Genomic DNA, 11,159 nt, shown 5'->3' on the forward strand with positions numbered 1-11,159 from the left:
ATAACCAGCAGCATTTACAGTGACAATTTGTCACTTTAAGTTTGCTGCAAAAAGCTCTAGTCCTCTTGTCGAGATGGTTTTGTTTTGTCAGCAAAACAGGGCAGTTTTGTCGCCAGACGCGGCATTGCAGCGTGTACACCAGCCACAAGCTGCCAACCGAGGGAGTGTTGTGTGTTTTTCACACATCGGAGCAATATAATAATGCTGAAATAACTTTGTAGTGCAGACCTGGCCAAAGATTCACACACACACAACTTGCAAGGAAAACCTCACCTGCTCCTCTGCTTTGCAGAATCCAAACCCATGCAGAGCTTATTAGGCCCCGGTGGGGATGGCAGGGAGTCAGCTGTGAGCAGACAGTGTATTTTAGCCACAAGAAGGTACTATGGCTTAGCTGGTTAAAGCACCTGTTTGGTAAACAGGAGAGCCTGGATTCAACTCCAGTGATTCCTTGTTGAGTAACTCTTGGGGCACCTGGTATTGGCTACTGTCAGAGGTCAAAACACAGAACTAGGAGGACTCTTGGTCCAGCCTAGTATGGCTGTTGTCATGGTTTAAATTACACTCACAGGCATTGACAATAGAGTTACTGAAAGTTTGGGAGTTAAGAGCTGATACGTCAGTGTTCCAAGCTCCTTGCAGATGACCCCATCCCTGTGGGGCAGGGGCAGGTCTGGGCTCTTGCACCAAATGGCTCATTGTGGCTGCCAGAATCTGTAAGCAGCTCAATTAGTTTCCACTGAGGACAGTGCTGCTTCATGCACTGTGTGTGAGAATGAAAATCCTAAACCGCCCTTGAAATAACAAATACAGCAGGATGTGTTATTGTCCCTTCCTCAAAGCAGACAGACCAATGGAGAAATGCCATTGAGTCCACTGCCATTTTACCTTTTTGCTTGCTAAACTCACTCCCAGCCTTGTGGGGTCCAGAGCCCAGTATTCAGCCTGAGCCAAGATGTCTACACTGCAAATTAACCACCCCACAGCCCAAGCCCTGGTAGCCTGAGCTTGCATGGGACAGCCCTGGGTGTTTCATTGCAGTGTGGACATAGCCTAGCATTATGTCTACACTGCCATTAACACACCCAAGTCACTATTCTCAAACACTGGGTCAGCTGATTGAGGCTTGTGGGGCTTGTACTGCAGGGTTATAAAATTACAGTGTAGACCCTTGGGCTTGAGCCCAGCCTCCGAGACCCCACGAGGGGTGAAGGTCTCTGAGTCTAGGCTCCAGTCTGAACCCCAGGAATCCAAATCAGATCATCCAGACCAGACAGGCCACAGGGATTTTATCACAGTATAGATGCCCTCTCAGGGTATGTCTACATTGCAACGTAAGCCCAGGGTTAGCAGAGGTCATGTCTGCAGCCCCAACACATAAACATAAACCATGAGGAAAAGACCCACCCCCAAATAAGCTGGGCAGTGTCCTTCCTCCTATGGTTTGTAAGTCCAGCAACCAGAAGTCCTTTAACATGAGCCATCCCCTCTCTGCACCCCACTCATAGCTGTTGTCCTTAGTCAGTGCAAGCCCAGAGGTGCCTCTGTACAGTTCACCTACCATCCTGGGTGGAAAAGGGGGAAAATAAGAAGGCACCGTACTCACTGTGCTGTCTAGGGACTCACTCATCCCTCCAAAGCCACCCTATTCTAAAGTTGGTCTAACATCTAAATGTTAGTATTAAGACCCAGCCCCCAGCCTACTTGGCTTTGGAACCCCTATCCACTGCCTAGCAAGTGCTATTGAATTGAGAGTGAGTCCCTCAATTGGGGTCTGCCAAGTACAGTTGTGCTGCCCTCAACTCACACAACAAGGATAACAACGCTTTATTTCTCCTGCCCCAATAACAAGGAGACTGGGAATCCAACACCAGCCAAAAGTGATCATTTCGGCAAGCAACCCAACATATTTCCAACATACTGTAAAATCCACATGCAGACTCATACATGAAACCTTGCAAGAAAATCTTCCTGAGGGGGGTCTGAAGCACCTGCTGCTGGAGGGAAGAAGGGAGGTGTGTGTTGGGATTGAGGGGCACTGGGAATAGGAGGGGCCTGTGGGTTGGGATTGAGGGGGCTGTGGATAGGGGATAGGAGGAGGAAAAGGAGGAAGAGAAGTAGGGTCTGGTTGGGAGTGAGTAGCAGTGTGCATAGGAGGGACTGAGGATTGGGATTGAGGGGCACTGGGAAAAGAGGGGACATGGGTTTAGGCTGAAGAGCATCCTTGTTTGAGGATCCAGAAGTACAGGGGAAGGCAGCAGATGATTGTAATTCCTTAGGGATATTCTGCGTGTTTGTATGTGTGTGTGTGTGTGTGCAGGGAAGGAACATGCTATATGCCCAGAGGCCTTTATTCTTCCAGGCTGCAAGGACAGAGGGGCCGTCAGGAAGTTGCCCCTTCAAACCCACACACAAAAAGGCCCTTCTGAGGAAAGGGAAAATCCTGAAGAGAAAAAGTGATGTTGAAGAGGACTCCAGAAAGACACTGTAAGACCTTGGTGAGTAATTTATTGCCTGATCAGGGACTTGAACCCTGGACCCTCAGATTAAAAGTCTGATGTTCTGCCAACTGAGCTAGCCAGGCTCACAAAAAACAAAAGCAACTTGGTGCAGAGGAAAAGCTAGTGAAGAAAACAAGTGCAAGAAACAATAGGGGAAACCTGCTGCTCTCGCTGGCCTGGTCAACACTACGAGTTTATATTGAATTTAGCAGCATTAAATCACATTAACCTTGCACCCATCCACACAACAAAGCCCTTTATATCGATATAAAGGGCTCTTAATACCGATATCTGTACTCCTCCCTGACGAGGAGAGTAGCGCTGAAATTTGTATTGCCATGTCGGATTAGGGTTAGTGTGGCTGCAATTCAATTGTATTGGCCTCCGGGCACTATCTCACAGTGCACCATTGTGACCACTCTGGACCGCAGTCTGAACTTAGATGCACTGACCAGGTAGACAGGAAAAGCCCCATGAACTTTTGAATTTCATTTCCTGTTTGCCCAATGTGGAGCGCCGATCAGCACAGGTGACCATGCAGTCCCAGAATCAAAAAAGAGCTCCAGCATGGACCGTATGGGAGATACTGAAACTAAGGCTTTTTCTCAGCTCATTTCACCACCCACTATCCTGCTGGGGTTGAGTTTATCGCAGGTGTTACCCAAAATTCGGCCAGCTAGTTAGTGTAGGGAGGACTAATGACCCACCAGAGTTTGGCAGAAAGCAGCTGGGTTATTATACTGACAGCTAGGCTCAAAAGAAGAAGAGAGGGGGAGTGTCACACTCACACTTACATACTCATGCTCCCAGGACAAGCACAGCACTGGAGATGTCAGGATTCTGCAAGGTAAGTCTCCCACAGCACAGCTATGGATGGTGCGATGAAGGTAAGTCTTCCTGAGGCACAATGAAATACAACACAGAGAACCACTGGCCAGGCGGTCCAGGCAAAGGGCATTCACTGGAGATACAAGCTTGTGAGTGCTCTCCTGAGCACATGGCCTCTTCCCCTTTTAAGGACCTGCACCTAACGTTCTGCAACTAGAGATGACTTGGCAGCATCTGGTTGGTCACACTCCACCTTGGGCAGTGTCCATGCTCTGGGGGTGTGAGTGCTGCCTAATTAGAGTCCCAGACACCTTGTCTACCTGGAAGCTCTTCTGCTCTTCAACCAGCCCATTCATCCCTCGAGTAGTCCAGGAGGGAGCGGGAGGGGAAAAACCACTTCACAGGCATTCAGAGAGGGAGAGGAGACAAAAGTGGGAGCAAGGGAAGTATAACAGACCTTTTAAGCATAGAAATCACTGCTGCTCCCACAACAGCAGGGACAGGCCAGTAGGAGTTGGGAAAATTGAACCCTCATGTTTCTGCCTGGTTTCCAACCAGCAACCTTCTGCATGTCAGGTAAATGTGATAACCACTACACTACAGAAACTCTGTCCCAGGTGTCTGCCCCTCCCTTCATAAGGACATAAGGATGGCCATACTGGGTCAGACCAAAGGTCCATCCAACCTCACATCCTATCTGCCAACAGTGGCCAATGCCAGGTGCCCCAGAGGAACTGAACCTAACAGGTAATGATCAAGTGATCTCTCTCCTGCCATCCATCACCACCCTCTGACAAACAGAGGCTAGGGATCCCATTCCTTACCCATCCTGGCTAATACCCATTCATGGACTTAACCTCCATTAATTTATCTGGACGAAGAAGGAAGAGTAGTTGTAGCACCTTAGAAAATGAACAAATTTATTTGAGCATCAGCTTTCCTGGCCTAAAACCCACTTCATTGGATGCATGCAGTGTAAAATACAGTAGGAAGGTGTATATATATATATATATATATATATATATATATATATATATATATATTCACAGAGAACATGAAAAAATGAGTGTTGCCATACACACTATAACAAGAGTAATCAGTTAAGGTGAGCTATTATCAGCAGGAGAAAAAATCCGTTTTGTAGTGATAGGATGGTCCATTTCCAACAGGAAGGTGTGAGTAACAGTAGGGGGCAAATAAACATGGGGAAATAGTTTTACTTTGTGTAATGACCGATCCACTCCCAGTCTTTATTCAAGCCTAATTTAATGGTGTCCAGTCTGCAAATTAATTCCAATTCAGCAGTCTCTTGTTGGAGTCTGTTTTTGAAGTTTTTTTCTTGTAATATTGTGACTTTTAGGTTTGTAATCGAGTGACCAGGGAGATTGAAGTGTTCTCCGACTGGCTTTTGAATGTTATAATTCTTGACATCTGATTTGTGTCCATTTATTCTTTTACGCAGAGACTGTCTGGTTTGGCCAATGACGGAAGGGGCTGGATTCAATGTATCCTTCCAGTTCTAGGAGATAGGGTACATCAATTATCTTTTTTTTTCCTTACTGCACATCAGACCCAGGACTTTCACCTAGCAGTTCTTGGTGCCATGGGACAGAACTGAGCTTCACTGGCAGCAGTGAGGGAGAACGGTTGGGAATGAGCTGTCTGGGGAATATTTTAATCCTTATTTAATTTTCAGAGGATTAAATCAATGCAGCTTCCACTTCTCTGTCTTTCCCAAGGAAATAACCTTTCTGTGTGACGTACCCAAACCTTTTAATAATAAGAAGTGAAATGAAATGGCCACATGATGGCAACAGAATCTAAGAAATTTGTTAGTCCCTAGGGTGCCACACCTACTCCTGTTTTTTTTTAGGAAACGTACTAACGCAGCTGCTCCTCTGAAACCTGAGAAGCCATGTTCTTGTTCAATGAGCATTGAAGCTGAAAAGGGAGATGTTTTCTTTTTGACTTCTAGGCCCACACCTCTAATCCACTACACACCCCTTTCCTCCCACAGCCAGGAATAGAACCCCACAGTCTTGCTAGTAGCACCTTCTGGGCCTGCTATGAAAAAGAACTTCTGAGACCCCTGTGCTGTCCCATCACCGCCTTGCTTGAAGTGCCCTTGAAACCCAATTTTGACTCACTCCCAGAAAGGGTGCAATTTTACTAGCAGGTTCCAAATAGTGCAATTAACCAGCCAGAAGGGGTAGGAGATATCAGTGTAGGAGCCATTGAAATAACTCTGCACTTACTTAGATGCAGACATAACAAGCTCTGTGGTTGGTAAACTTACAGAGACTCTGCTCCTGCTCATGAACTAGCAGCCCATGACCTGTAAACAGCTGCCATTTGAATGCATCTGAAATTTACAAGGCACAATGACCTGTGTTACAGGAAGGTTAACATTTGTTAGAGCCCCAATTGATACTGTGTGCGCAAAGAGAGGTTTGAATGTGTCACAGGGAGTTTGGTAAATCTTGGTTATTTTATTTTTGTAACAGGCTCCTGTCCATCTCCAGCAGAGTTTTCAGTCCCTGTGGCAACTTATTTACCAAATGTAATAGAAACTAGTCCATTCCTCCCAAGTGGATGTGGTTCTTGTTCTTCTGCACATTGCAGCCCATGGAGGCCAAGAACCCGCAAATGTGTCTTCATTTAATTGATGAAAACAAACCTAGACACTTAGAAGTGATTTCAGCTGGGGGACATGTTTGTGAGGTTTTTACGCATTTGCACAGGCAATCATTGAGTGTGCCCATTCATTTCAGGGATTCCTCTTTAATAGAGCTCCAGAACATACTGGAAACAGAGTTATTTTTAATTGAAAGTACAGGTTTGTAAGGGAGCACTTGGATTTGAACCAAAAACCATTTAATATGCAATCAAACACTCTACCACTGAACTATACACCCATGCCATTTACAAAAGCAAGTCAGTGATCTTAAGGATTTTGAAGGACAGGCTCTGCCTCAGAGAGCTCCTTTTCTATTCCCAGACCACAGGGGTTTTAAAAATGGGGTTTGATTAAACTTTATATATACCTGTAGACACCACAGCTTGTACATACACCAGCATAGCTTCCCCCAGTGACATAGCTACACCCTCTCAGGGAGATGGATTAACTCTACGGACGGGACAGCTCTCTCCCCTCCACTTAAAGCATCTTCATTATTTATAAATAGGTGGGAAATAACCTCCTGAATGGACAGGAACCAATTTATCAAATATTGCTGTGTCTGCATTCAATATGGGGAACTGGTCATATTGGGCTGGATTAGTAGGAGCGTTGCCAGCAGATCGAGGGAAGTGATTATTCCCCTCCATTCAGCACTGGTGAGGCCACATCTGAAGCATTGCATCCAGTTTTTGCCCCCCCAATACAGAAACAAATTGGAGAGAGTCTAGGGGAGGGCAACAAAAATGATTAGGGGACAGAGGACTTAGAAGAAGAGGCTGAGGGCAGGGCCGCCCAGAGGGGTGGCAGGTGGGGCAATTTGCCCCAGGCCCTGCAGGGGCCCCCATGAGCATATAGTATTCTATAGTATTGCAATTTTTTTTTATGGAAGGGGCACTGAAATTGTTTTGCCCCAGGCCCCCTGAATCCTCTGGGCGGCCCTGCCCAGACCAAGATGCTGTCTCCCCACTCCACCCCCTTCACTCATTCTCCTCCCTCTGAGGCCCCACCTGTGCTCTGCCCTCACTCCCATTTGGCCACTTCCCACACCTGCTCTTCCTCTTTGGCTGAGGCCTGCTGGTCCACCTTTCGCTCACTCCTCTCCTCCCCCAAGGCCTCCTCACGCCTCTCCACCCTCTACCCCAAGGTCTACCTGCTGCCCACACCTCTCTGCCTCCTCCCCTGAGACTCACCCTGCCCATTGCCCACACTTCTCTGCCCCCTCCCCTGAGACTCACCATACCCACTCCTCTCTGCCTCTTCCCCTGAGACTCACCCTGCTCATTGCCCACACATCTCTGCCCCCTCCCCTGAGACCCCCCTGCCCACACCTCTCTGAGCCCTCCCCTGAGACCCCCCTGCCCACACCTCTCTGCCCCCTCCCCTGAGACCCCCCTGCCCACACCGCTCTGAGCTCTCTCGAGACCCCCCTGCCCACACCTCTCTGCCCCCTCCCCTGAGACCCACACTGCCCACACCTCTCTGCCCCCTCCCCTGAGACCCGCACTGCCCACACCTCTCTGTCCCCTCCCCTGAGACCTGCCCTGCCCACTCCTCTTCCCCCTCCCCCGAGACTCATCCTGCCCATCACCCACACATCTCTGCTCCTCCCCTGAGACCTGCCCTGCCTACTGCTCGTACCTCTCTGCCTCCTCCCCTGAGACCCACCCTGCCCATCGCTCACACCTCTCTGCCCCCTCCCCTGAGACTAGCCCTGCCCACCACTTGCACCTCTCTGCCCCCTCCCCTGAGACCTGCCCTGCCCACCACTTGCACCTCTCTGACCCCTCCCCTGAGGCCAGCCCTGCCCACCACCCACATCTCTCTGCCCCCTCCCCTGGCCTGACCTGCCCACCGCCCACACCTCTCTGCCCCTCCCCTGAGACCCACCCTGTCTACCTCTTTCTTTGGTCATCTGTTGTTATTCCTTGAAACATCAAGGGTGGAATAAAAAGCTGAGTTTACTCCAGGGTGAGGAAAGAAAGGAGCCATCAACCCCCTGGCAAAGCCCCGGGGATATGACGGGAAGGGGACTGTCTGAATGATCAAGGCAGGAAATGGACAAGCTACAGCAACGTCATTAACCACGAGCACACTCTCCTCATGCTCCAGCCAGAAGGGAAAGGAGCAGGAATTCTTGCTGTTCAGCCATGGACACACTTACACAACCGCACAGCAGTGTGTGTGTTGTGGAAGCTGGTCTGAGGAAACCACTGGAATTGATCACTCAGTGAGAGCAGAACAAGAGGGCAGTGACAGCAACACATCAAGCAAGTGGTTAAGGCAATGGACTAGAAATCCATTGGGGTCTCCCTGTGCAGATTCAAGTCCTGCTAACTACAGAGGAAGTTGTGGTCTTTTAATTTCAATGGAGCTGGGTCTTGTCTCATTCTCAAGCTATATCTACATGAAAGAGTAATGTGGCTTTAGATAAAGTGGTTTAATTGAACAGCTGTTGCATGTCCATCCTGTGTCACCAGTGCACATCCATGCTGGCATCTCTTGGATGGCCACAGAGAACAGTGCACTGTGGTAGCTATCCCACTGTGCAACTGGCTGCAGGGTGCTTTGGGAAGGGTTTGCAATGCCTCACGGGCTGGTACAGCATCACATGATACAGTTTTCTATCCCATTGTTCCGTGGGCATCCTACTAGATTGCCAGCTGCTTTTCAACTGCAATGTGCGTCCTGGGGTAGAGAGCGTGTGTGTGTGTGGGGAGGAGAGACAGTGTGTGTGTTGCGGAAGAGTCCCAACACTTACTGACTGATAACGCTAATAATGTAAAATAGATGTAGTTGTTAATACTAAACCGATTTATCTGGCAAATAAATATGATCCTCAAAGGGGAGGGAAAGGTTAATTTCTCTCTGTGTTAGGTTCACTGTCTCTCTCTCAGGGAGAGTCTGAGAGGGGGAGAGAAGTGGGGGGAAGGTGAATTTCCTCTCTGTTTTAAGATTCTAGGAGGTTGAATCACAGTGATCTCCCAGTGTAACCTAGGGAGGGGAAAATCTGGGAGGAAGAAAGGATAGGGGGGAATGGTTTATTTCCCTTTGTTTTGAGACCAGGGGGTTTGGGTCTTGGGTCCCCCAGGGAAGGTTTTGGGGGACAAAGAGTGTACCTAAACACTGTATTTTGGGTTGGTGGCAGCGTGATAAGATCTAAGCTAGGAATTAAACTTAGAAGGTAACAGGCAGGTCCCCACTTTCTGGACGCTAAAGTTCAAAGTGGGAAACAGACCCTGACAGTGCCTCTGAACCTAATAAGCAAGGTGACACTCTGCCAGCGCTGTGTGCAATAAACTCCTCTGCTTGACCTCTACACGGTATGATTTACGTCCTTCAGAGAACAAAGAAAGAAGTGGAGGCCAGGTGACCAGGTTGCCAGGAAAACAGAACAAAGGACAGAAGAGGGACAAAAGGGCCTGGCTGAGTTGGGCTGTTGGAAGCAAGGAGTCTGCTGGTTTTGAGACTCAAGGGGAGAGCCCAGGCTCTGAGTTTTGGGTCTCATGAAGATGGACTTTGCTGAATCTTCCTACTTCCTATGCTAACAAAGAACTTTCCTAGGCTGTATTCCAGACCACTAATAAACCTTCTGTTTTACAACGCTGGCTGAGAGTCACTGGGGATTGTGGAAGTTAGGGGTGCATGACTCCTTTGGGGAGTGTAAGGTTTTCCCAGGTGTCCTGCTAAGGTGACTCACTACAGGAAGCTCCTGGCATGGAACGGGTGCTGAAAGGTCCAAGGTCAGTCCCAGGTCGTGCTGAAGGCAAGGAGGTTTCCCCCAGTGACAGCGTCCCCTGGGCAGTGTCACACTGATGAGGACTCTGCCTGGGTTTGGCTCAGAGCTGTTCCAGAGCACTGAGCCTGTGTCAGCCCCCCAGCATGTGACCGGCAGGTGCCACTCTGGCAAAGCTCCCTGTCCCTGGGCTTTGGCATCACTAGCCCCTGCTTAGTGACTAGGGGTCAGTTTAGGGCAGTGATTCCCAAAATGTGGGGCATGCCTCCTAGGGGGGCACAGAGGAATGTTCATGTAGGCACCTCAGGGTTGAGCCAGCCCCCATGGAGGTCAGGGAGGGAGCACCACTCAGTCCCACTCTGTCCCAGCTCTTCATCCACCCTACCCTCAGCCTGAGCCCCTGGCCCAGCCGCGATCCCTTTACCTGTGTCTGCACCCCTCTCCCCAGCAAGCCACAGGCCCACTCCCAGCCCAGGTTCTCGACCGTGGCTTCCAAGGGGCCACAGCCATGGTTAAGAGGGCACAGTGTGAAAAGTTTGGGGACCACTGGTTTAGGATGATGTCCACAATCACTTCTATGCAGTCCAATAAAAGCTATTCCTCACCCACCTACCCCTCCATCAGGATGGACTACGTATGTTCTGCTGCCCTTCACTCATACAGGAAGGATAATAACATTTCATTCCACTCAATCCTAAAGTGATTTGTAACCCAACACCAGCCAAACTGGTCATTTTGGGGAAGCGGCCCCATCATGCTGCATACGTAGGCAGAGTAGGTGTGTATATGCAAACACGGTCTGTTCCTGAAGTCTTTCCCACAGCTTCTCACTAGATGTGAGGGGGGAGCATATTCAGCCCCTGCTTCTGCTTAGTACTTAAAAACTCCATATTGTCCCTATCACCGTCGGCCTTAGATTTCTTCTCCTGTCATGTTTTTAACAGTTCAGATGAGGTGGCCGTGTGGTTAAGGTAATGGACTGCTAATCCATTATCCTCTGCACACATGGGTTCAAATTTAATCCTCATCAGATGCATTTAGTTTTCACCTCTCCTTTATAGACAACCATCTCCCCCTTTGGTACAATAACAGACCCAACAATGTTGCTTCTTGCAAACAAAAACCTTCTCAGAAACTCAGACCGCTCCCCTTGCTTTAAATTAAATATCTAAATCCCAGATTTCTAAAAAAAAATTTCTCTAGTCTTGTATTTCTTAGTCTTTATCTCGAAAAGGTAACATCCTCATAATCTCCCCCAAACACCCTGGGACTTGCCCAAATAATTAAAGACCCCCATCCTGAGCAAGGCCACAACCGTGGACCAGAGCTAGTGTCTAGGCCAAGCTGTTCTGAAGGAGGAAACTCAAACATTTTCTACCTGCTTCCCTTGGCAAGGTCTGACAGAAAAACAAAATTC

General features: G+C 48.8%; 1 non-coding gene across 1 annotated transcript; it reads right to left on the reverse strand.

The window, feature by feature from the left end:
- Positions 1-2,511: 2,511 nt before the first annotated feature.
- Positions 2,512-2,584, reverse strand: TRNAK-UUU (transfer RNA lysine (anticodon UUU)). The gene has a single exon. It is a non-coding gene; the product is annotated as a tRNA-Lys (tRNA).
- Positions 2,585-11,159: the final 8,575 nt, after the last annotated feature.

This window comes from Gopherus flavomarginatus, chromosome 25 (assembly GCF_025201925.1).
Source record: "Gopherus flavomarginatus isolate rGopFla2 chromosome 25, rGopFla2.mat.asm, whole genome shotgun sequence".
In the NCBI taxonomy this organism is placed as follows: Eukaryota; Metazoa; Chordata; order Testudines; family Testudinidae; genus Gopherus; species Gopherus flavomarginatus.